Source organism: Cololabis saira, chromosome 4 (assembly GCF_033807715.1).
Source record: "Cololabis saira isolate AMF1-May2022 chromosome 4, fColSai1.1, whole genome shotgun sequence".
Classification (NCBI taxonomy): domain Eukaryota; kingdom Metazoa; phylum Chordata; class Actinopteri; order Beloniformes; family Belonidae; genus Cololabis; species Cololabis saira.
In genome coordinates this window covers 45,914,107-45,941,002 of record NC_084590.1, presented here as the reverse complement: position 1 = coordinate 45,941,002, position 26,896 = coordinate 45,914,107, and the positions used below count along the sequence as shown (strand labels likewise).

At 42.8% G+C, this 26,896-nt stretch overlaps 1 protein-coding gene across 2 annotated transcripts in view; it reads right to left on the bottom strand.

Moving 5' to 3' along the window:
• Window positions 1-26,896, bottom strand: part of si:cabz01090165.1 (uncharacterized protein LOC100333421 homolog) — a 686,742-nt gene that overhangs the window by 160,644 nt on the left and 499,202 nt on the right. For both annotated transcript variants that reach the window (XM_061719918.1, XM_061719919.1), the window contains one exon: window positions 7,626-7,714. The gene's annotated coding sequence lies outside the window, so the exon portion shown is untranslated. The remainder of the gene's footprint in view (window positions 1-7,625; window positions 7,715-26,896) is intronic.

The following is a 26,896-nucleotide window of genomic DNA, read 5'->3' as shown; positions in this document are numbered from 1 at the left end:
GCCCCGAGCGCCGACTGAACTCCCCCAGATACAGAAATCAGACTATCGGTTACCTGTTCTGTCAGATCCTGACTTTATGAACTGAAACTAATCCTGAGAACCCAAACACAGACAAGCGTGTTGCTTACCGGAGGCACCAGTTACTCATGGTGAGGTGTTTCTGTGGGTGGACGGGGAGGAAGATGGATTATTTTAACGAGCCCGACCTTGCTGCCGGGAGTCTTTAGCGTCTTCGGAGGCCAAACACACCTGAACGGTCTGCATTTGGCAGGAAACAGCTCAGACCTTTGCAGATAAACACGAGTAAATACGCCGGCGCCCAACATGACATCATCATTTCAGGTTAATCTGGTTACTATCACTCCTCATGTCCAGGGAAGAGACAGTGCCATGTTTCATCCCAACATCTTTCTACAGTTTATGCTGAATATTTTTCTCATTAAAAGACTTGAGGATTAGGGGAGAAACAATATATCGTGCCACGAAATTTCGCAATACAAAAACGTCACGATACGTGTCGTTGAGGTGACAAACTGTATCGCGATATTGGGTTATTAATATTAATTTATTGTATTGACTAGTAACGCACATCCGACCACGCGTGCTGACCGCGCCTCGACCCGCGGACCAAAATCTTACTCCGCTCAGAAGAAACTAGGACCGTTTTGCGGTCCCGATCACGGGGCTCTTGCAGGGTTTTGAGCTCTGAACTTTTACTTATGTAAGGCTGGTGTAGAGTTAAGCCTTACCTTATTAAATTAAACCTTTTTCGGGTCGTGAGTAGGATAAACACGGGACAACTTCTTCTGAGTTTGAGTGTACGTTAATGTCCGCTCAACAGTGTAGGATTTTAGAACATCAACACAGCATCTAGTGCCGTACTGTGGCGTATCACTCCGCCCAATCTAAAACAGACTAATCACTACACATAAACTGACTAGTGTCATTATAGTCCCTGATTTACATCAGAATATAAAGAATATAAAAAAAGTCAAATCATACACGAGAAACTATTCAGTTTGTGGCAAAATATTTTTACTTATATGAAACTGAAGATGCATAATGCAAACCTGACATTTACTTTTAGTTCAGTTTGTGGAAAATGGTTGGCCTGGCTTTCTCTTTAAAACTTAAACAGTTATAAAGCATTACAAACTGTAACAATTGGGCAAATGCACAACATTCATATGTTCCTCATTCAGGGTTGTTAAAAAAATACTGCTATAATATCGTACCGTATCGTTATCATGACCTCTATATCGTGTATCCTACCGTATCGTGAGATTTGTGTATCGTTACACCCATATTGAGGATAGTGCCGTTCTCTGCCAGGTGTTTCTCAATCGGACTTAAAGCTTTCTCAAGTGAGTCTTTCAACATGGAGGTTCCATTTCCTACAGAGACTCAATTGCTCGCTTAATTAGCGTAGCCATATCTTCCGGAGACTCGCTAACGTTAGCTTGTCTTCTGCTCGACAACTCCTGCTTCTTGGTCGACACTGGCTCTTTCTTTGAGGTCATAACTTAAGATTAAACCTTTATATACATCAATTGAAAGTATTTAAGTGTATGGGTCCCAGTAAACACAAATATAAAGGGGCTATAATAACAGCGCTCAGTGCCGTGCAGCCATCTTGCCTCGTGCCTCACGTGAACTCAGTTTATGCTGAATATTAATGAGAAGGTGTCGGCGCTTTGTTCCTGTGCCAGCGTGGTGTGGGGACTGTCACTCACGGTTCGCAGTTACTCCAGAGTGCAGCTCTGTGATTTATTCTCTTTGAGGACTCAGCACTCTTCCCTCAACACACCTTTCCCTGAATCTAAAGCCAGCTCCTGCAGGGCTCCATTTCCCTCCGACCAGGCAGAGACGGCTGAAGGACGACCAGGATCAGGGAAAGAAAGAGGCCGTTGCTTATTAGGAGGTTGAACAACTTGTCTGAAGAAACACTGAACCCAAGAAGAAAAACACAAGTGAGAGCAACAAAACTAACTCTTTTAAGTCTCACCGGCCTTTTGGGACCACAAGGACGTTTCCAGCGGCCTTGTCCGGATCTCTACCACTAACCGAGAAATAAGTCATTTACACATTTTTACTGACTTTAATTTAGTCCCCTTGAGTTCATGTAACCACCGGCTGCAACGATGGTCATCTTTACGTAACAACGAAACCAGATCGCGGAGCTGTGGTCGACATCAGTGTTGTAAAAGTGACCTTAAACAAGATCCAACGAAAGCATTTGGTAATAAAGTCTCAAACCAGAATAACAGATTAAACAGCCAGAATGACTCGGGTGCTAAAACCACCGGGTCCATGTCTGAACACCAGGAGATATATATTCAGAACAAAACGATGTATAGGAGGTGAAAACTATCAGTATTTAATTAAAAAACAGTATTTTGTCAACCTAAACCAGGAAAGTCTCGTGGAAATCTGAAGCCACTGCTTCCCGGCTGATGTTGGAGGACAGCTAGAGCGCGTCCTCGCCTCAGCCTCGCCAGATCCGGTTGTCTCGGATAGAGACAGAGTATTGACACACACGTTTACATTTTTATAAACGCTGCCAACACAGCATCAGACGATAGCTGTAAGTGGGAACACGTTCAGTAAGTATGTGGTTGTTGGGAAAACGTCTACGCACATCTAAACATGTCTATGCACATCTATACACATCTACGTACATCTACGTACATCTACATCTACACATGTCTACGTACGTCTAAACACGTCTATGCACGTCTACGTACGTCTTACATATGTCTACGTATGTCTACACATGTCTACACATGTCTACGTCTACATACATCTACACATATCTATGTACGTCTACGTCTACATAAGTCTACGTACGTCTACATACATCTAGGCATGTCTACATCTACTTACGTCTACATACGTCTAGACATGTCTACGTACGCCTACACATGTCTATATGCTTTTTAATACTATACCTTATTTTTGACAGTGTATCTGTCCGTTCTCTAATGACCCATCATTAAAAAATGTGTAAAAATGAAATACACTTTTCCCTTAGCTTTTAGATGATTTTGTCTGGACCTTTAGCTTTGTCTGCAGTCATGTTTGCGCATTTTACGGGTTTCCTAATGTGATCGATGAGCTCTGGAGTTCTCCAGCAAAAGAGGAAGCACATTATGATAATAAATAGTCCAACTGCTCTAGTGTTCATCCAACGGCAGCAAACTCAAAACCCTGAGAATAAAAACAGGAGCTCTAATAACAATTTTCACAAATTTATTGCGTCTTTTTCGTTTCTTAGATCCTCCGTCCCCCCCCCCCCCCCCCCCCCCCCGCTCTTTCTCCTCCTTCCTTCCTGTTCAGAGCGAGTGGAGATGGCGGCTTGCTTGCGTGCTCTGGGCCTCCGAGTACTGGTTCCCATTAACGGAGCTAAAATCTGTCACATAGCGAGAGGCTTTTGTTCACACGCCTGCTCATCACTCCTGTTAGACAGCCAGACTCCCGTCAGCCGCCAAAATGGCACAAAGCTTCGCAGCAAAGCTGGAGACGCTGTAAAAAATGGGCCTAAATAGTTTCCAACTGATGAGGACGCAGTACAGATGAATACAGAATATACAGTATGTGTCACCCGCAGAGATACGAGACGGCCTGATTTATGCAGTGATTCCTGGAGGAGAACTGTTGTTGTTCTCCACCTCTGCAGATGAAATGTGCAAATGGTGATAAATGAAAACGGCAGGAAAGGGAGGAAGTCCGCGAGGCACGTCCGTGTCGTAGTGAGACGCCAAAACTTTTCCAATTTGTACGGACCTCTGGCTCCAAACATGAACTTATTTGAATATTATTCAGATTATTTGTTTAGCATCAATGTACAACAAGAGTCATCTGGAGGCGCCGAAGGTAAACGGCTTCAGTCCAGGTTTATTACAATTCAGATTAGTTATTTATAATCCAATTATCATCCAACTGATTCAACTCAAAGATTATTACGATGCCAGTTTATAGAAAAAAACCACAAACAAATACACCCACAAAAACATAAGGACTAAAACCAAGCAGCATGGATAAATTTACTACTATTGTCATTTAGCAGACGCTTTTATCCAAAGCGACTTACATCTGAGAGAACAAACACACCATTTTGCCCCGGGGAGCAATTAGGGTTATGGGTCTTGCTTAGGGGCCCAAGGTGGTTCATCTTGGGTGCCCACCTCTGTAGCCACTAGACTACCACTCCCTAACCAGAGTACCACTCCCTAACCAGACTACCACTCCCCAACCAGACTACCACTCCCCAACCAGACTATCACTCCCAACCAGAGTACCACTCCCCAACCAGACTACCACTCCCCAACAAGACTACTACTCCCCAACCAGACTACCACTCCCCAACCCGACTACCACTCCCCAACAAGACTACCACTCCCCAACCAGACTACCACTCCCAACAAGACTACCATTCCCCAACAAGACTACCACTCCCCAACCAGACTATCACTCCCCAACCAGACTACCGCTCCCAACCAGACAACCACTCCCCAACCAGACTACCACTCCCAACCAGACTACCACTCCCAACCAGACTACCACTCCCCAACCAGACTACCACTCCCCAACAAGACTACCACTCCCTAACCAGACTACCACTCCCAACCGGACTACCATTCCCCAACTAGACTACCGCTCCCCAATCAGACTACCGCTCCCCAACCAAAGAACCACTCCCAACCAGACTACCACTCCCCAACAAGACTACCACTCCCCAACCAGACTACCACTCCCAACAAGACTACCATTCCCCAACAAGACTACCACTCCCCAACCAGACTATCACTCCCCAACCAGACTACCGCTCCCAACCAGACAACCACTCCCCAACCAGACTACCACTCCCAACCAGACTACCACTCCCCAACCAGACTACCACTCCCCAACAAGACTACCACTCCCTAACCAGACTACCACTCCCAACCGGACTACCATTCCCCAACTAGACTACCGCTCCCCAATCAGACTACCGCTCCCCAACCAAAGAACCACTCCCAACCAGACTACCACTCCCAAACCAGACTACCACTCCCAACCAGACTACCACTCCCCAACAAGACTACCACTCCCCAACCAGACTACCACTCCCAACCAGACTACCACTCCCCAATCAGACTACCACTCCCCAACCCGACTACCACTCCCCAACCCGACTACCACTCCCCAACAAGACTACCACTCCCCAACCAAACTATCACTCCCAACCAGACTACCGCTCCCCAACCAGACTACTGCTCCCCAACAAGACTATCACTCCCCAACCCGACTACCACTCCCCAACCAGAGTACCACTCCCCAACCCGACTATCACTCCCCAACCAGAGTACCGCTCCCCAACCAGAGTACCACTCCCCAACCAGAGTACCACTCCCCAACCAGACTACCACTCCCCAACCCGACTACCACTCCCCAACAAGACTACGACTCCCTAACCAGACTACCACTCCCAACCAGAGAACCACTCCCTAACCAGACTACCACTCCCAACCAGAGAACCACTCCCAACCAGACTACCACTCCCAACCGGACTACCATTCCCCAACTAGACTACCGCTCCCCAATCAGACTACCTCTCCCCAACCAGAGAACCACTCCCAACCAGACTACCACTCCCCAACCCGACTACCACTCCCCAACAAGACTACCACTCCCCAACCAAACTATCACTCCCCAACCAGACTATCACTCCCCAACCAGACTATCACTCCCCAACAAGACTGCCACTCCCCAACAAGACTACCACTCCCCAACCAGACTACCACTCCCCAACCAGACTACCGCTCCCCAACCAGACTACCACTCCCCAACCAGACTACCACTCCCCAACCAGACTACCACTCCCCAATCAACTTATCCTAGAATGCCCAACGATGGACCTCCATCAGGTCTCGATCTGGATCCATCCCGCCCCCTCCACCAGGTTACGAACTGGCGGCATCGCACCCCTCCGAGGAACAAAATCAGAAGTTCCGCCGTCCAATTATTGACAAACTTCAAAGCATTCTTCAGAAAAGACGTGGCAATGATCTGACTGTAATCTGTTAAATCCACAGCAGCAGTTATCCACAGTCTCCATCGCTGCTGCAGAAACACCCACTCACTCGTATTCATGCTCAACCTTGTGTTGTGTGTGGAAGCAATGGGCCACGATAAATCTGTCCACCCATCATGTGCTTAATCCTCACTTCAGTTCATAAATACATCTGAATGATTACAAATGGTTGGTGAATTTGTAACGTTTGTTAACGCTGCGGATAATCGTTGAACGCTTCATCTAGTTTTTTCATGTTAGATCAATCTTAATGAGTGCTGGGCTTCTTATAGCTTATTGATTAGTGTCTCCCGTTCCAGGGATGCATTCGGTGGACTTGAAGGTCTTCCAGGAATTAAAACAGAAGGCCAAAGAATTGGTGTTTTTAATGTTTAATGTGTATGTGTTCTCTCAGATGTAAGACACTTTGGATAAAAGCGTCTGCTAAATGACAGTAGTAGTAGTAGTAGTAGTAGTAGTAGTAGTACTACATGTTATTTAGTGTGGTATTACAGTTCCAGTTAGGGTTTAAAGTCTGGCTACAGATGGCATAATCCAGATTTACTCAGGGTGCATTTTGACCACGTTTCTTGATGGATTTGGAAAACTGGTTTTCTTTCTTTATGTGATCATAGACTAGAGAAAAAGTGGTTTCCATTAACAGTTTATCCAAAAATACACAAATGGACATAAAAGGTCTTATCCAACAAGACTGTAATAACATTAGTCTAAGTTTTGATGAATGGGTTTAGGAATTTTAACCAAACCTTTTCTCACCCCATTGACGGAGATTTTATTGCCTAATATGAGACAATTTGGACCAGATTTCAGACAATCAGGCTAATTATGCAAGGCAGTTATGCTGAGCTACCAGTTTGCACAACAAAAGCTGTAAATGACAAAATTCAACCACATTCTGGGCTCAGGTTGGGGATTAATCCTTCAAACAAATCATCTGGCACAGAAAATTATTGCCACTTCACATTTTCTGTTTTTGCACGGACAGTACCGACAGTACCGAGTTCTGACACGTGGACAAATGTTCATGTTACACATCCTGGCTGGACTTTTCTTTACATTTTCCAACCGCGCAGAGTGCACTTTATATAAGTCCACATGCATTTACAGTCGTTTTCAGCAAAATAAACCGCTCTTCCACCTGCACAAACACGAACCCGTCGGAGTGCTTTTCTGGTGGGCCGTATCACCGGCATCACAGACAGAAGAAAAGTTCAGCCAGAAGCCCTGCGTGGTTCACTTTCAGAGAGACATGTAGGTGTGTTCTTGTGTTGGCCCGGCTAAAGGATCCATTTCTGTTCTGGAAAGATCCAATATTGACAGAACAGAGACGCAGGTGTCTCACTTCAGCGCCTCAAATTACCGCTGACAGTAAAGAATGAGGACGGTGCAGATCTCTGCAGCTCACGCCGCTAATTAATCACACACTTTATTCAATTTTTCTACGATTTTTCTCTGAATCAAATCAAGCGCCACATTTAGACAAACCCAGGCCCGACTCTGGCGCACATACCAAACCATTGCTGGAAGGAAGTATCGGATGAGGAGACCATACCTGAGTCAGTGGGCTTCAGTGATTCGCTCTTAATCGCAGCCAATCAGGGGCAGTTTTAGAGGAGACGGGCGGAGCTCATCTGCCACTTCCTGAAAGAAAAGAGGATTTTTGGGTTATTGTTTGTTCTTCATGAGTACACAGTTCAGACGAGTACCGCGTTTACAGAGCTGGGTTGAGCTGTCTTACACCGTTACAAACATAAGTTTAGTCTAAGGCATCTTTGTTCTTTTTCATTCTTCAACAACCTTCAAATATCCTTCTGTAGGCAAAAGAAATTAAATTCTTTGAATTCCAACCATTTTTGAAGGTTACCATTTCTCAGCCTTACACAGAAATTGCTGTCACCTAGCAGATAAAATACTTTAAAACTATATTAGATATTCCTTTCACAACAAGATACACAAGAAATGGTTTTGTTTTTACTCTGGAGAGGTAGGTTCAACCTTGTGGAACACCAGAATGACGACATAAATCCCTCAACCTCAACCCTCCCTCACCAAGTCTGGTAAGGCTGATAAACATTAAACATTAACTTTACGTCAGTCAACTTTGAAATAAATATACAAGTATTTTTTTATTTTTTTTAATCCCAACTTCAACAGATTAAAACACATTTGTATTTGAAACCAGACAGGTGATTGTTACTGGTTTATTACCTCAGATGATGCAGTGCAACTGTGTTTTTCCAGCACACTGTACCAGAGGCCTAATTTAACACCAAAGTCATGTCTGACTGACATAATAGGATATTTGAAAATGACCCAATTTAAACCCAGATATTTAATCATTTTGTTGAATGAACACAATATTTTGGATTTGCCACCTTCTTCAGATGGTTTGGAGTGAATAAGCTAGTTTGTGCTGGTCAGCAGGTGACCCAACGGACTTATGTCCCTGTAACTCTGTAATAAGCAGAGATGTGGTTGTTAAGAAGACAACGAAGACCCCAAGAACCCAACAAAAACATTGTATACAAGAGAAACATGGAGAAATTCATTCATTATTATTGAATTTTGTTGTCTAGAAGCAGAAACAGCATGAATGATCAGTTAAAAACTTGCCATTATCTTTTTTAAAGTTTTTTTTTTTTAAACCTGACGAACTCATAACTGATTATTATGAAAAAGATTCACAGAAAGATCAAAATGATCTCTGTAAAACTCTCAGCTGCTCTTGAAGACTGAAAAGCTGCATCATCGCTGGATTAGTGTAGGGTAATAGTTTGGAGTGGTTTTAAATCATATTTATCAGATAGGGGAGTTATTTATGGAGTTCTACAGGGTTCTGTATTGGGTCCAGGTCTTTTATCTCCATCCATACCTCCTCTTGACATCATCAGGAGACATAACATACATTGCAATTCATGCTAATGACAGCTCACAATTTTTTTGAACAATTTTTCTCTATAAAATGTTCTTCAAGTAATCCATAAATTATGTTACTAAAATGAGAAACATATTGCCTAACTTCAAAAGCCATGTTTTGTCCAACCAACAATTCAGATTCAGTTGATAAAAAAATTAAAAAAATAAGCACTGATTGAAAACCAAAATAAAACTTCAGAATAAATCTACATTAAACTTCAGATGAAGTAAAGTTTCTGGGAATTTAATTGGTCTTGATCTTCACCATATTAATCACAAGATGCTCAGTAGTCATTCGCTTTACTTTCTGACTGAAGAAAGAGCAATATTTGGTTCCAGTTTCTTGAGCAAAGTGGTGAAATTGTGCAATGAAACGACACAAGCTTGGGTGGCTGCACAACTGGCTCCAGGGACACGAATGACTCACATGCAGGTCAGACTCCAGAGGTGGGAGGCTTTTCGTTTCAGTCGTTCACCAATTCAAAGAGGTTGTGCGAACATAAAAAACAAATGGATAGATAAAATGAAAACATAAGAAAGGTCAAACTTATTAGATGGATTGACAATAAAAGCTGAACCAGGTCTTGTAAAAACCTGAACACAAACACATACTGTGACACAAAAATGTCATTCTTTTGCTCAACCAGCTTTAGATCTGAAACAGATGGAGGTTTGTCAAATCATAAAAAACTGTCCGCTGTAAACATGAAAATTCAAACCTGAATAGTTTCATGTTTTGTGTAACAGCAAAATCTCAGGCTCTTGTGGCTGTTGGTTGAAACCAGTCACAACTGGCTCGAACATTGACTGCCCGGACAAACCGGAAGACGGCTCCTGTTTTAGTTTCCACAAATTCATACGAACAAATGTATCAGCTAAGGCAGAAAACGATAATAGATGTTAGTAAAACCTTGTTCTTGTCTTTTTTTTTTACTTTTTAATTAGTGCTGTCCAACTTAACGCGTTAACGATGCGTTAACTTCACGTCCTCTTCACGTCCTCTTAACGCCGACAATTTTTTTAATGCATGAGATTAAAAAAAAAAAGGCGCAACATTTCTGGCGCTCGTCGGCACCCGTAGCCTGAGGAACCGTATGGTGGATTGAACGATTGAGAATTAAAAGGGACTTTTGAACGGTTAGTTCACTTTCAAAAAGATGCAGATGGTTCGCTGGACAAGACTAAAGTTATTTGCATGTACTGTCGATTTGAAATGAATTACCATGGAAGTACGTCGAGTCTCAAATACCTGCAGCCAAACACACGAGCAGAGAGCGCCGTGACACGCACCGTAACCTACGCCGTAGGCTCTGCGTTGGTGTAACGTGGAACCATAAATCAGCCTAAAGAGCGCAGCGCTCCGCGCCGCTCCGCGCCCCCACCTCGTCAAAAGCAGACAACGCTGTAGCAGCTTGCAAAAAATGACCAGTCAAATCAAACTTTATTTGTTAAGCGCTTTTCTTACAAAATAAAAAATACAACGCAAAGCGCTTTACATAAAACTCATTAATGCCCCCCGCACACACACGCGCACAGACGGGCGCACGAGTTTATAGCTGAGCTGAGGATCAGGTGAGGAAACAGTTTGCACTTTATAGGTGGAGTTACTCCCTGCTGTTACATGTGCACTTTATTTGTTTGTAATTTAGTTTTTGTATCCCCCTGTTTTGATCCCGCTTAGGAGAAGGGGATATTTTTTGAGCCTTTTATTTTCCTCCATATTTTTTATGCATATGGTTCATTGTTTTCAGCTTTTTTTGTGGAAAGTTGAATAAACATTGTCATAAAGCAGCATATTTGCCCTTTCTCAGGTTGTTAACAGTATTAAAAACATTAAAAAAAATACCTTGAGGTAATTTAGAACAGCACAAAATGTGTGAATAAATTAATCGCAATTAATCGCATAGTTAATTACAGAAATCATGGATTAATTAAGATTAAAAATTTTAATCGTTGGCCAGCACTATTTTTAATTTAACCACGCTTGAACTACCCAGACAAACTGGAAGACGGCTCCCGTTTTAGTTAACTGGAAAAATTCATGCTAAAATTTATCATATAAAGCAAAAAGTGGTAAGAGATGTTAGTTCAGCCTTGTTCTTCTTTTTAAAATTTAACCATGAATGATACAGTACGGGAGACAAGTCCCAGCAACGCCTCCGGGCTCTGCAACAGTTTCTGGTATTGAGACCAAACCAAATCACAACAGCTGTTTTCAATACAGTGGAAATATCTTCAGTTAAATCATAAAATGTGTTTATGGGATAATGAAATAAACCCAATAAGTGTTTCTTAACTGGAAAGAAAAACAGATGGGCTGAATGAGATTACGGCAGAGAGACAGAAACTTGTAAATATCCGTGATAAACTGTCACGTATTGAAATCCCCAGATCCGATCCTCATCTCTGCGACTCACTATCTGATGAGTGAAGCAAACATCATCTCCCGTCTACAGCAGCCAGCAGCTGGGAGTGAATAAAGGCAGAGGCTTCGCTTTTTCTCTAAAGTGCTGCTTAGAGTTATTGATAAGGACACACGTCGAGGATGTCGACACATCACTTTTAAATGAGCGAGCTGGGATGGTGAAGAGTCAGCTCCAAACGGAAGCCTTTGTACCGCAGAGGCCAATATGTCTGTTTAATGAGACCGAGGTTCAGAAGCAGGCGGCGTAGCCTTGTGGAGAGGTTGCTCGGGTCTTATTAAGATAAGACGACAGATAAATGGATGGGAGTGTGTTAGTCTGGCTTTGTGGACTTCCCAGCCCTGCTGTTTCTGTAATCTGGTCATCTGAAACTCAACTAAATTCAACCGGAAACGGGTTTTGGGAGATGATGGAAGTTTGAGCTGCCCTCGTGACGACTGGCAAAATCTTAAACATGTTCATCTCCACAAAATCAGGACACAGCTATTTATCTTGTACTGCTTTGTAGTTTGAAAAAAACCCACTTTTATTCATTTTTTTATGTAAAAACAAAATCAGCATTTGTTCTCCTGTATATATCCTGATGTAACAGGATGTTTAGCATTTAAATCTCAGTATAATTTAGTCCTACGAGTCACAAAAGTACACGCCTCTTCAAAATGAATATTTTCCATTTCAAAACATTAAAAAATAAAAGAAACATAAAACTAGGGCATCCTTACTGGGTTTTCAGGTTGACTTTTTCAATGACAACGAGCCCAGAGCATCATATCTCCACCACCGTGCTTCCTTCTGTTGCAGTAGAGTTGGTGCCCCTACCAGCAGCAGCAATTACTATATTAAATCATTTTTCTTCCTTCGTTTGGTCAAATGGAGGGAGAAGAATGGCACATGCAGATCAGTGTTTGTTTCCACTGTTGGTCGAACGACCACAGCTCGGCCTCCTGTGTTGGTGTGGTTGGTGCTACCCATGCGACCAGCTGGAGAGTCCAGACGTCCCAGATTAAAGGCGATCGCCATTCTCAGAGCTCATCCCTCACTCAAAGATCAAGATCGCAGGATAAATGGATCGGGTTTTGAGAAGTGGTGCCAACTTGTTCCTTTTGTCTTAAGCCTGAATTATGGTTCTGTGTCAAAACGTCGCCGTGCACACGCCGTCGCCGTGCACACGCCGTCGCCGTGACGCCGTCGTGAACCCTTCGGACTTCTCCGTCACTCCATTTCACCGCGGTGCAGTACCCCCTGTGACCGCTAATTCACAATCTTTTCCTGAATGGTTTATCCGACTTTTTCGGTCACAGTGAATCAAAGAGATAAGGACAACTATTGTGCAAAAAACTGAAACCAAAAAATCACACATACACGAAGAAAAGAGCGCTGAAAGTTCACGACTGCTTTAAACCAGAAACCGGAAATGCGTTGCTAGTGAACCAATCACAGCCCTCTCGGTCTGCGTGTGGTCTGCGTCGCCTCGACGCATAGTTACAATTTTTGGGAGGTGCATGTCAGGGACGCCGTCAGTGACGGCGTGTGGTACGTGTCGACGCATACCCTTACGCCGTAGGCACGGCGTCGTTTTGACACAGAACCATAACTCAAGCTTTACTTGTCAGTGCGTAAAGATAAATGGTACCATTATTTAAAATACGTAACGTAAATTCAATCAGGCCGTTCCTGAAGGATGATGAGGCCATCCTCGTCACTCAGCTACGTCCAACCTACAAACGTCTTCATGTTCTGCTCTTTGGTCATGGATGGACTCCAACCGATCCGATCTGAGACGATTAAAAGCATCATGGGTTGGTGCTTGTCTTGGACTAATGTGATACAACTCAGTCAGAACGTTTACCTGCACTAAGAGAAAGTTTAATTGTGGTGGATACAGCCATGTATCCACCTTAGCCGGGCCGAACTAGAGCTATTGAGATTGAGTTGTTGGTGCCAGATAATGCGTCGTAATTCAAGTTATTCCGGCATGTATCCGGCCCGGGACTCCACCCTCCGGAAGTGAGGACACCGCGAAAGCCAAAATGTCAACACAGTAGGAGAAGAAGAAGAAGCACAACCAAGAAGGAACCGGAAGAACGCCAACTTGAAAGTGCGTATGGCGCCACCTAGCATCGCGCAGTCGAACGCACTTCACTCAATAATCCAATAATAATTTTCTTGCGCATGTTTACTTGGATTTTTGGGAAACTCCAGTTTAATCCTTAGCTCGATTTTTGCCAATAGCTTGATTTAGATATGCATGTAACCGCACTGAGTGTCTCCTGGACCATGTTTCAGTTAAAACAACCATATCTAATAAAAGATCCGCGTGTTCGTTTGTCTGGTGCACCATAAGAAACAGAATCAAATGTTAATACAAGCTTTATTATATCATGCACAATATTATCCAGCCGGAGGTTCCACAGAGGTAGGAGAGAAATGCACCCGGTGGTCATCAATCCAATCGTATTTATACTAAAAAAGGACTTGTTTTGTACGTTATAAGGACGTTGAACCTTATCTGTTGAGCCACTGCGGGGAAAGACACCTAAACATGTCACACTTTCAGCCTTATATTTCTGTTGATTGTTTCTTACTTGAGATGTTTGAGCAAAGATCTGAGGTTACTAAAACTTTAAGAAAAACAGAGTGGAACCCATCAGTTTTAAAACATGTTTCTCTTCATTGTCCCTAACCCTAACCCTAACCCTAAAGAAGAGAAAACTCTTAGCTAAATGACTAAACAGTCTAGTCATAAAAACAGGAGGTGGTCCTCCCCCGAGAGGAACCACCAGGGCAGAATCTGATAGAAAAACCCTTAAAGCCTTTAACAATTTCATAAAATCCCAACACTTAACTTCCGTCACAAAAATCGATCTACACTTATTAACTATTTCCGCAGTCTGTAATTTCAAGAGCGTGTGAGTGAGTTATAGCGGCGGGGGGCTCTGAAGCAGTCAGACGAGGACTATTAATCATCTCTCGACAGTGAAAAGGAAGAAAAAACAAAAACAGAAAAGTCACGTGGCTGTTATTCTGAAAGACTTGCAGGCCTCCACCTGAGCGGAGGTGGTTAAGATGGAAGAGCTCTGTCGTTAACAGTTATCTTTATCATATAGGTGTGAAATAAGACCTGGAAACAGGCATTGTGGCATAGAATTGTTAAATTGGTTTAATTCACCGTACGAATTGTCACAGATTACTTTTGTAATACTGTATTTGACCCGGTCTTTGTACGTTTTGTCCGTATAGAAACGTAAATCTTGCCATTGTAAGAATGAGATGTACCTGCTGTACTCTACTGCCCTTACTTTTTAACCCTTGTAGTGTCTTTGGGTCAAAATGACCTAATTCTCCTATCCTTCTTTCCTCCTGCTCTCTCCTTCCTTCTTCCCTTCCTCTTTTCTCCCTTCCTTCCTTCCTTCCTTCCTTCCTTCCTTCCTTCCTTCCTTCCTTCCTTCCTTCCTTCCTTCCTTCCTTCCTTCCTTCCTTCCTTCCTTCCTTCCTTCCTTCCTTCCTTCCTTCCTTCCCTTTTCCCTTCCTTCCTTCTTTCCTTCCTCTTTTCTCTCTTCCTTCCATCCTTCCTTCTTTCCTTGTTTCCTTCCTTCCTTCCTTCCTTCCTTCCTTCCTTCCTTCCTTCCTTGTTTCCTTCCTTCCTTCCTTCCTTCCTTCCTTCGTTCCTTCCTTCCTTGTTTCCTTCCTTCCTTCCTTCCTTGTTTCCTTCCTTCCTTCCTTCCTTGTTTCCTTCCTTCCTTCCTTCCTTCCTTCCTTCCTTCCTTCCTTCCTTCCTTCCTTCCTTCCTTCCTTCCCTTTTCCCTTCCTTCCTTCTTCCCTTCCTCTTTTCTCTCTTCCTTCCATCCTTCCTTCTTTCCTTGTTTCCTTCCTTCCTTCCTTCTTTTCTCCCTTCCTTCCTCCCTTCTTCTCTTCCTCTTTCCTTGACCCGAAGACAGCACAAGGGTTAACAACTTGTACTTTTTATTATTTTACGTCTTTTCTTATCATTTTATTTCATTTTATTTGTTATTTACTGTTTAATTGTGTCTTGCCGCTTTTAAAGTTGATGTAAAGCACTTTGACCTTGTGTTGAATTGTGCTACAGTATACAAATAAACTTGCCTTGCTTTTACAATCACAAATCATTGATTATTATTATTATTATTATTATTATTATTATTATTAGTTACAGCTGCATTGGACTGTCATGCTGCCTAAAGCTGCGGTTCCTCCTCTTCCTCGTTTCAGAGAGATCTCATTTCTAGCTGTGGATTCTGAGCAGTAAGCCTTCCTCCCTTTGCCGTTACAAGACTCACACTCCTCTTTTTCCTTCCTGATCTGTTCATCCATGACCTTCAGTCCTGGGCAGTAACTCCCCGGAGGACAGAAGAGGGGGATCACAGAGGAAGAGGAGGTGAGAGCAGGAATTACAAACCAGAGAAGACCCGGATTAACTCGTGTGTTTACCGGACGGACCTTTTCACGGGAGCGTTTCAACACCATCGAGGTTCAGTGCCCATTCATGCCGCCTGCGCTCGGGTGAGGCCTGTGGCGTGGTTTCCATGGTTTCCATGGTTTCAGACGGTAAAGAAGCTGAAGCAGGAACAACCTCAGAGAAATAGGAAATCAAAGATCCTCCACTCCGCCTCCTCCGCTGCATCCCCCTCTCACCACGACTCGGCAGATGAACAGATTACCACAGTTTACACAGAAGAATTAGAGCAAATAACATGTTCACCACAGAGTACATATCTTCCATCACGTGGATGAAGACGAGGGGAAGAAAACACCAGATTGTGTTTTCGCACATTTGAGCGCACGCCTGAGTTAGCTTGTTTCCACGTGCGTGCGGTCAAAGGGAAGTCAAGGGTATCAAGAGGAGGTAAAAGGTGGAGGACGAGAAAAAAAACAAATAACGCAAGGAATATAAATATCAGCGTGATGGATGGATGCGTCACAGATACGAGCACGGGTGACGGCCCAGGCCGTCGCTGGACGGACAGATAAAGTGGCGACCGCGTGAGAGGAACTGGCAAAATGATTTAATGGATGGATTATAGAAGAGAATGATGGATGGAGGGATAACCTGACTGATGGGGACGATGGAGGGGTGGAGTATCGGCAGGTGATGGCTAAAGTGATGAAAGGATTGACTGGACGCGAGAAGCATAAAGAGGTCTTCAGGAGGAGTGATGGATGGATGTGTGGCTGGAAAATAATGATGACTTGAAAGATGAAGAGGTTCAATGACACGGTAGAGGAGGAACAGAAAAAGTATGTGAACCCCCCTGTAGAATTAAAACGCCCTCAGATTGCCATCTAAATGACATAATCAGATCAACATGATGTGCGTCAACTGCTAACACACACGTTTAACAAGTTTACCGAGCTGGAGGAACAAGTCGAGCCATACTTCACTGAGTCCAATTAAAACAAACCGGAGGTGTCAGTTTACACACCTGAAACGCAGTTAATTAAACAAGTTGGAGGGGCGGCGCAGAGCTACTTTACTGATTAAAAGACAGTCAAACGTTTTTAAATCTGCTTTTCAGAAGAGGCATCTACTGATGTCAGTCGTGACTCGGAGAGAGGAGGTCTCCGCGGACGTGCGATCAAGAGAAGCTGATCTGCACAGAGCTGTTGAGACACCCATTAGTCCACAGTTAGAATACATGTTTATGAATTATCCCCAATTATAAGATACTCTAACTGTGGAGTGGAGGCCCTCCCAGAGAGGGAACGGCAGCCAGATCGGATGAAGATGACTGGAAAGATTTAATCCAGAATCCTCAATGAGGTTAGAAGAGAACCGGAGACGCTGGATGATGCAGAAGGACGACGACCTTTAACGTGGAAGTGAATCCAGGAAAAGACCTGAGCAAGATTCCTCCAGGTCGGTGTGCAGCTCTGATCCAGGGATACTGGAAACAGGGCCGCCCCAAGGGGTGTGCGAACCGTGCGACCACACGGGGCCTCGCGCCCCAAGGGCCTCGCACCCCAAGGTGCCTCGCGCTATGGGCCTCGCGCTATGGGCCGTTTTTTTTTTTGTTTGTTTTTACTTCTTTCCCTTATAAATATCAACAGTCACGTTCCATTACAGACCTAAATGTGTACTAGTCTGTGCATATCAATAAATATATGTGCAATGATGTGCTTGCTGATTGTCTCTGCGCAACTGCGCGTGTCTGTTGTTCAATACAACTGCATCAGACCAAGCGCAGACACAAGCTGCTCTGATCCAGACGGGTGGAGTGTGTAACAAACTGTCACACAATGTTGAGAGAACGAGACAGATTGAGGAAATTTCCATCAGGGGATGAAAAAAGAAAAAAACTAAAGAAAATGGAAGAGTTTAATGCCTCTCTGAAAGGCTCGTCTGATAAATTTGTTACAAAAATCACCGATCCGACCGGGTCTCAAGCAGCCGCGGGGCCCCGCCCTGAGGCAGTCGAGACACATATTTTTCATTTTCATTTATTTATCCTCTATAATTTGAGAAGATTATGACTTATATACATAAGCATGTTGTTAATGTGTTAACTTATGGGGTGATTTTGTTTTGTGTAGAACTGGAATGAATCACACACTATATAATGTCAGTTGAGTTAGGCCCCTATGTCACTAAAATATCTTGACTTGTCTTGTCTTGTCAATGCAATGCTTCATAATGAAACGTGTGTATGTGTTTGTATCCAGTCTTTTGCTAATTGGAGAGTTAAAATTGCGCATACAGACACCCGATCCGTCCCGAAAAACACGGAAAAATCTTTCGCGCACACTCGCTACGCGCGCGCACGAGGGGCCCCCCCCCGGCCATTTCGCACAGGGCCTCGCAAATCTCCCAGACGGCTCTGACTGGAAATACTCTCCTTTAAGTTGCTTCACTTTTCCTCCCAGCACTGTGACTTCAGCGAAGACGTGACGTATAGAAGTATAATTGTTTCAGCCTTATCACCCTGCGAATCGGTTGAAGATCGATCAGATCACATTTGACGGCAAAGGAATGAAACAAGTGAATTCCAAAAGATTTACCATATTTTCCATAAGGATCACTTAAAATCCTTTAATTTTCTTAAAAATCAGCAGTGCGCCTTATGTATGAATGTTGTTCTTACTGATCTGGAACCAGTTTTATGTGGTGCACTGAACTCAAACATCCGTCAACACGTTTTACTGACTTTGGTAGCGACGAAGCCGCTCCGCTTGATTGACCGTTCAGACATGTTAAAGTCGGTCTTTGGTTGGTTACAGGTTGTAACATCAGTCTTAGATAACTCTTAATGCAGCGCTGAAAGCAACCATCATTCACCATCATCCACCATCTAGTCAACATCACCTTACTGTAATTAGACGGCAAGCCAACGTTTTCAAATCTACATCATAATCAATTATAATCAAATGTTGGAATACAACGTTGTTCCAACCTCACACTAACTTCGGTGAACCGATCAGAGAACAAAGACGTAGTACGACGCTTACCTCCTCCACTTTTTATTGGTGGATTCGTGGAAGACGAATGATTTAAAATGTGAAAGCATTTTTCTGTTTTAGTTACAACTGAACGATATTCTGAGTTATTGTGAATGAGTTGAATACAGTTCGATTTACCAGACTGTCTTGTTTCACTTTATATATGTTTTATCACACGCCTTATAACCCGGTGAGCCTGATGCATGAAAATAGACCCGTTTATTGATATCGGCCTAATGGTCCGCAAAATACGGCACACGTTTCTTACAGCCGTCACGGATAAAAGAAGGATGGACGAAAGGAAAGATCCGTGCATGTTCACATGACTTAATAAATGTATTGTTGGATAAATCGATGGATATAAAAGGAAGGATGATGGAGGAGGGATTGGATGGGTGGAGGTGATGAATGAAGACAATAATCCAGACACAAAAATCTGACCTGCCTTCAGCTGGAAAGAGAAAGACGAACGCGCACTACCCTGCTCCTTTCAGTGAAATGAACTGATTGTAATTCTATTCTTAATCGTCATCTATCAGCCTGATTAGGGCACTAATCCTCCGTGTTCCCAGCTCCTCTGATTAATGCACCAACACACGGCAGCAACGCAACAACTTTGACCAATGTACTCGAGCTGTTTGCCGTCTTCCCTCATTGGGGCGGATTGACAGAAAAGCCTGTTTTTAATGTCTCTGACTTCTCAGAAAAGCGTTATTGTCACACTGAGGTGAGGTTGTCTTGTGTTGGGTTTGTTTTGTCCTGTCATTTCCTGTTTTATTCTCCTCTCATTTCAGGTCACTTGCCCTGTTTCCACCTGTCCCCTATTTCCCTCCATGTGTTTAAATCAGGGGTGTCAAACTCATTTCACATCGTGGGCCACATACGGCCTCGGTAGATGTCAAGTGGGCCGACCATTAAAATGACACTATACATGCTGTATTATAGCATGTATGGAAGTCACACTCAAAATATCATGTCTTTCCTTTGTTTCGGTGTAAAAAAGCGCAAGAACATTAGGACAATGTTGAAATTCAATGAACATTCCTTTTACAAAACATTTCATCAGGGTGCTTGCTCTTTTTCCAAATTAAAATTCCAGACTTTTCCCAGACTTTTTTAAAACCGATATTTTTTTTCCCAAGACCTTAACTTTACGTACTTGTAAATTTCGGGTGTTGTAGCCATAAATTCGAAAACACGCAATGACCCATTTCTGTTGACCACTAGGCCAGCTATGTCAATCGACCTCAGCAGTGACATCACGAAATGTTCCAGAGTAGGCTAAGGGAGCGTTGATTGGATATCATTCCATTAGGCGAAGACAGTATGTGACTAGTTAGTAAAATTATAAGTTTTATATCCTACCTTTCTATTTCATTTCATTTCATTTCACAATGCCTTTGAGAATACTGTACAATTCTACCATACATTTATTCCCCATACTTTATTAAGACTTTCACACAAAATTCAAGACTTTTCAAGGTCTGGAAAACAGTGTTTCAAAATTCCATACTTATTAAGACTTTCAAGACTTGCGCAAGCACCCTGTTTCATGGAACACCTCATATTTTCTTAGACAAATGTGCAATTTACTTTTATCTTTACTTTTATTTATATTGTGCAAAAGGCTAGGGCTGGGCGATATATCGAGATTTTAATATACATCAATATATTTTCAAACACGATATGGTACGAGACAATATCGTTTATATCGATTTAAATTTTTTTTTTTATTTTATTTTTTTAATTTTTTTTTTATGATTTTATTATAGCTTATTTTGTGACAAATTGACTTGAATCTTTTATTTGAGATTTGCACAAATGTTTTGTTATTTGCACAACTGTCAACCTCAGTGGAAAAGTCTGCCTGTTACTGTCTACATTGTATTAATTGCACAGTGTATTTTAATTTAATTGTTATGCAGGAAAGGGATATTTGTTTTATTTTATTCAAGAAGCATTTTTATTCTATATATGCAGGCAGTTTATTTTTATTTCATTTGTTTTATACATTTTGATATTGTGCAGACCTCTGTTAATAAAGGAACCTGTGTGACATTTGGCACGAGGCTTTGTATTAAAACTGACTGTTTTTTTAAGGGTTTGCCTCAGAAAAAATGAAGCTAACAGAGATGCTACGCTATCATGCTTTGGGAGAAACCCCAATTAAGGCACAGAAAAAATATCGAGATATATATCGAGTATCGCCATTTAGCTAGAAAATATCGAGATATGACTTTTGGTCCATATCGCCCAGCCCTACAAAAGGCACAAAACTTTAACAATTAATTGGTATTGAAAAATATAGTAATGCACTTTAAGATTAAATGAGATTTATAAAGAAGCAGATGGCGCATTGTCACACTGTTGTCTTCTTCTCTGATCAAAACAGTGCGCCCCCTAGCGCAGTGTTTCTCAACCCTGGTCCTCGAGGCACCCCTGTCCTGCATGTTTTAGATGCTACTCTGCTTCAGCACACCGTGATGAAAGTACCTGTGTCATCAACAGATTTGTGCAGACCTTGGTGACAAGCTAATGAGGACCATTAATTAGAATCAGGTGTGTTGGTGCAGGGAAACATCTAAAACATGCTGGACAGGGGCCCACGAGGACCAGGATTGAGAAACACTGCCCTAGCGGATAATATATGAATTGAATCTTATTCAAAATTTGAATTCCATGTCTTTTATGCATTTTTTCTCTTTTAAATTATCCCGCCTGATCGAACTTCTTTGGGGACCAGTTCCGGCCCGCAGGCCGTATGTTGGACACCCCTGGTTTAAATAGTCTGTGTTCCCCTTGTCTTGTGCCAGAGTGTCTTCGTCCTTGTCCTGCACCAGAGCGTTGGTCCACGTCCACAGCCGTAGTAATCGGCATAGTAACCGTTTGTTCATCGTGACGAGTGATTTTTTGTTTGTAATTTTTTCCCTCCCTTCCATCTTTTCTCCCTTCCTTACTCCCTTTCCTACTTCCTTCCTGCTTTCCTTCTTTTCTCCTTTCTTCCTTACTTCCTTCTCTCCTCTCTTCCATCTTTTATCCCTTCCTTACTCCCTTTCCTACTTCCTTCCTTCTTTTCTCCTTTCTTCCTCCCTTCTTTCTTTCCTTCCTTCCTTCTTTTCTCCCTTCCTTACTCCCTTTCCTACTTACTTCCTTCTTTCCTTCTTTTCTCCTTTCTTCCTTACTTCCTTCTTTCCTTCCTTCCATCTTTTCTCCCTTCCTTCATTCCTTCTTTTCTCCCTTCACCCTCCCTTGACCCAAAAACAGCACAAGGGTTAAGAGTGATTTGTGTTTGTAACCAAATTATCTTATATAGGCAGGTTTTTCCTCCATACGGAGCATTTTGTGTTTGTTTGGTTTTTTTATTAGTTATTTTTCCCTCCTCTTGGAGTGTTTATTGTTCTCTCTATAGTCAGAGTATAGTGTCTAGTTTTGTTTATAGCCATTTGTTTGTCACTCGGTCCGCAGTGTCCGGCGAATTCAATAAAAGCCTTTGTTATCTAATATCTCTGCATCTGAGTCCTGCTTTGAGTCTCGGCCTGACAGTTATTGGGGGGGGAGTATTCAGTCAATGCATTCTTTGCCTTGAAAGAAAGAGAATCCTACGTCTTATCAGCGTTTGGGGAGTTTTAGCTGTAGAAGCGGTTTCCCAGGTACTCGGCGTGATCCAAAACGGACGCCTTGATGTTGAGATCAGAGCTCGGTGGGGATCAACCATCTGTTGTGGGACTGCCTGTAACCGTGGCGGAGGACGGTTCTTCGGAACTTTGGCTGTATATCCGGGCAGGAGGATGCCTGCAGGGGTCCAGACTACTCACCTCTGAAGACGAAAACATTCCCAGAAACAAGACTTAGACTTGAATGTGTGAGGAGTGCCCAAGGAATGTGTTTTAGGGGGTTGAAGGTTGAGCTGTTTGGGGGTTGAGAGCAAGTCACTTCCTTTCTCTCTCTTATTCTCTTCTCTCGTCATCATGGTTTAAAAGAAAATCCTTTTTCTATTTTTACCTTATTAAAAGACATGCGAGCAGTAGAGCGACCAGGATTAATCTCATCCTCTGTATCCCTGAAACGGCACACTGGTTCCAGCACCACCGACACTCCTAAGACAAAAATATTTCCCATTTCCACGTAGAGGATAAACATGTTTTTATCCCCTATGTCTATCAAACTTAACCGGAAAGCAAACAAACACCACAGCTTTTGTTCAGCCTTTGTTCTTGCTGAGTTTTTACCCGACAGAGATGTGCTCGATGCTACGACACGGCATCGAGCAGATCTGACTGGATTTGGTTGCTGGAACTGACGGAGGACAAGAAAGACTGGACAGGTGGAGGAGGGCGATTGTATCCAGAGAAAGGAGTGTAAATACAGTAGGGCTGAAACGATTCCTCGAATAATTTGAGTAATTCGATTACAAAAAATGATCGAGGAATTTTCCCTGCCTCCAGGAATCGTTTAATTTTGCAGCTAAAAGCAGGTATTTCGCCTGGACTACGTTTAATGCGGCACAACGCGCTGACACCGCGCACGTAAAGGAAGAAGAAAGAGGCGGCGGATATGTTTGGTTTTAGTAACATGCCGTGCTCAGGCAGATGGGAGACACATGTAGCTCACTGCTTAACTTTTATTTTCAATCCACGCTATATTCTTCTGGTCCGTTCTCCTATATGTTCCCCCTCTAACCCGGTACATACATAGGTTCCTCTAAACATCTGTTCCCGTTACAGTTTTAACTAAAAGAAAAGGCAGAAAATGTCAGAAAAATAAAAACCTAATAAAGCTAACTGGCTAGTTTTCAATTTTATCTCTGTAGTCATTGATGGATAAAAAAGCAGCACTGGTGCCTAATGTGCTCCAATACTGCAGGGCTCCTCATTTTATTTTGAACACTGCCAAAACTCAAACTCTTATACTTTAAATTAAAACTTAACTAGAACTTAAAATTTGCTTGACACAAATGAAAGTTCAAATGAAACACGTGGGAAAAACACTTAACCTTTTAAGTGATGTGTGTTATCAGGTGCAATGGCATTTTTAGGTTAGAAATAAGAACATTTCTTGGTAAGAATTTGGTCGACTGGTGTAAGTTCAGGGTTTTTAAATGCACAGCCATGAACCTACTGTATTATATAATTTAGTCTTAGTGATGTCAATTAACATCTAACATCTTATGTATATTTATAATTGCTCTTTAACTAAACAAAAATATGTTTTATTCGATTACTCGATTAATCGATGGAATTTTCAGTAGAATACTCGATTACTAAAATATTCGATAGCTGCAGCCCTAAAACACAGCACACATTAAAACACACCTCCCATGCATCCTGTCCTGCATGGCGGCGCATGAATGCACGCCGGTGAAGGCCGCGGGTTTGTTTGTGTACATTTGTGCTGGCAGAGGCTGCAGGCTGGCAGATGGTCAGGGCCGAAGGTCTGTCCCCCGCGGGTCCCTCATCCTTCCCCGCCTCCTTCCCCCTCCAGCTCCTCCTCCGGGGGCTCCCCACCAGAACATCTCCCGGCGGGACGTGGACCTCCGTCACCCTCCTCCCATCCCCGAAGCCCAACTCTGAACCCAAACCCGACACGTCGGGGGGGTGGAGGGGTTTACTTTTGCTGTGATTCTGGCCGGGGTGTTTTAGTTCCTCTGCGCTGTTGGGCCAAAGTCTACGGAAGAGTACCAGGGCCATGCAGGACAAAACATATTTGAGAGGGGAAGATTTTTTTTATTGTGCACTTCGAGAAAAAAGTTGAAATGTCGAGATTAATGTTGAAATACAATTTCAAGAATAAAGTCAAAATTTCGCCTTTTTTCTCAACATTTCAACTTTATTCACGAAATTTTGACTTTTTTCTCGAAATTGTACTTCAACATTATTTTCGACATTTCGACTTTTTTCTTGAAATTGTACTTCAACATTAATCTCGACATGTCAACTTTTTTCTTGACATTTCAACTTTATTCACAAAATTTTGACTTTTTTCTCGACTTTTTTTTCGAAATTGTACTTCAACATTAATCTCGACATTCTACTTTTTTCTCAACATTTTGACTTTTTTCTCGAAGTGCATAATAAAAAAAATCTTCCTCCTCTAAAATAATATTTAAATTTTTCTCCTGCCTGGTTCGTGTTTACTGTTAGTTGTCGTTCATGTGTAGTTTAGGCATCGGAATTCATCCTAAGTGTTGTGTTATCTGCTTTTAACACTTGTGTAAATGAATTCTGATTAATTTGAATGAGAGAAGTTGTTTTTTGTTTATTTTATACATATTTGTCTCAGATGCTGGTTTTAAAGGTCTGTGCTCAGACTCCTTCCTTCACTGTTATTCTGTAACGCCCAACCCGGCAACAGGCTGGAACGTATGGAATAACAGTTAGCTTTAGACTGATTTTGCTGTTTAGTTATTATTTTCCTGATAGGTCAGGTGCTGCAGTGGAAGCGCTTGTATGACTTGATGTAGATTCTTCAGGCCTGGACATTTAGCGGATGACACCAGCCACGACTCTCTATGTCAAACCATTCAAAAGTTATGGCAGAAAATAGGAAAAATCACATATCGACCAATCAGTAGAAGGGGCGGGGCTAATTCAGGCCAATGAAGGTCAAGTACTCAATACCGAGTCCGATGACACCACCCACATGTCTTTATCACAACCCGTTCAAAAGTTATGGCAGAAAGACGGAACTATCAGATATCGACCAATCAGATGAATGGGGGGGTGCGCTTTTTGGCGTCTAGCGTCGCCACGGTAACGCTTTTGACTGAGAAATGATGCACATTTTGATGTATAACACACCTGGGTGAACGTTACGGTTCGGGCCGTATTAATTGCCGAAGGAATGGCATAAATTGCGCCAAAATTACACGATTAATTCAAAATGGCCGACTTCCTGTTCGGTTTCGGCCATGGTGCCAAGAGACTTTTCTTTAAGTTGCAACATGATACAGGTGTGTACCGATTTTCGTGCATGTACGTCAAACCGTATTTTGGGGCTTGAGGCACAAACTTTTCTAGGGGGCTGTTGAGCCATTAGGCCACGCCCATTAATGCAAACCATTAAATATCAAACTTTTTGCCAGGCCTGACTTGCATGCAAAATTTGGTGACTACCTACAGATACAATAGGGCCTTCGCACTGTAAGTGCTTGGGCCCTAATAATGAATTTAATTTATAATGAACTTTACATTCAGTGAATCTCAAAGTGCTACAGCATTCAAGGCAAGAAAATCTACTTCATCAATTATTAATAATTATCGAAGGACAATTCTTAAAAACTCTTTAATAACTGAACCACCACCCCCTTTGTGGCACAACAGCGCTGAAACCGGATCAGAACCGAGCTCAAGCTTTTCATTCAGGTGGCATCCAGTTTTACAACCCAAGTCTCGTCATGTTACACGCACATAAATAAAGGTGGCCACATCTAAATCGGTGCTTGGGCTGAAGAATACGTTGCCGTTGAAGGCCACAAGCAACTAGAACAAGAGGCTCATATAACACACAGATGGATGATTCAATAAAGCCCAAGAGTGCAAGGACTTTTTAAAAAGCAGCAGTACTACTTCATCTTTTACCAAAAAAAGAGAGGGAAATGGATTTGAAGTCAGTGAGGAAGTGCCTTAAACGGCCAGCGGGGGGCAGGATGCAGCGCAGGAGAAACACTGAGCCCGGGGGAGCAGGGATTCAAACCCTTTCTTCCTTCCACTGCTGTGAACATCCCTGGCAACACAATGCATTAGGTTTGGATGGCTGAGAAAGGACACAGGGGGACTGGTGTCAATAACATTAACCCTGGTACTGTCTTTGGGTCAAAATGACCTAATTCTCCTGTTCCTTCTTTCCTCCTGCTCTCTCCTTCCTTCCTTCCTTCCTTCCTTCCTTCCTTCCTTCCTTCCTTCCTTCCTTCCTTCCTTCCTTCCTTCCTTCCTTCCTTTTCTCCCATCCTCCCTTCCTTCTTTTCTCCCTTTCTTCCATCCTTTTTTCACTTCCTTCCTTCTTCCCTTCCTCTTTCCTTCTTTCCTCCATTCCT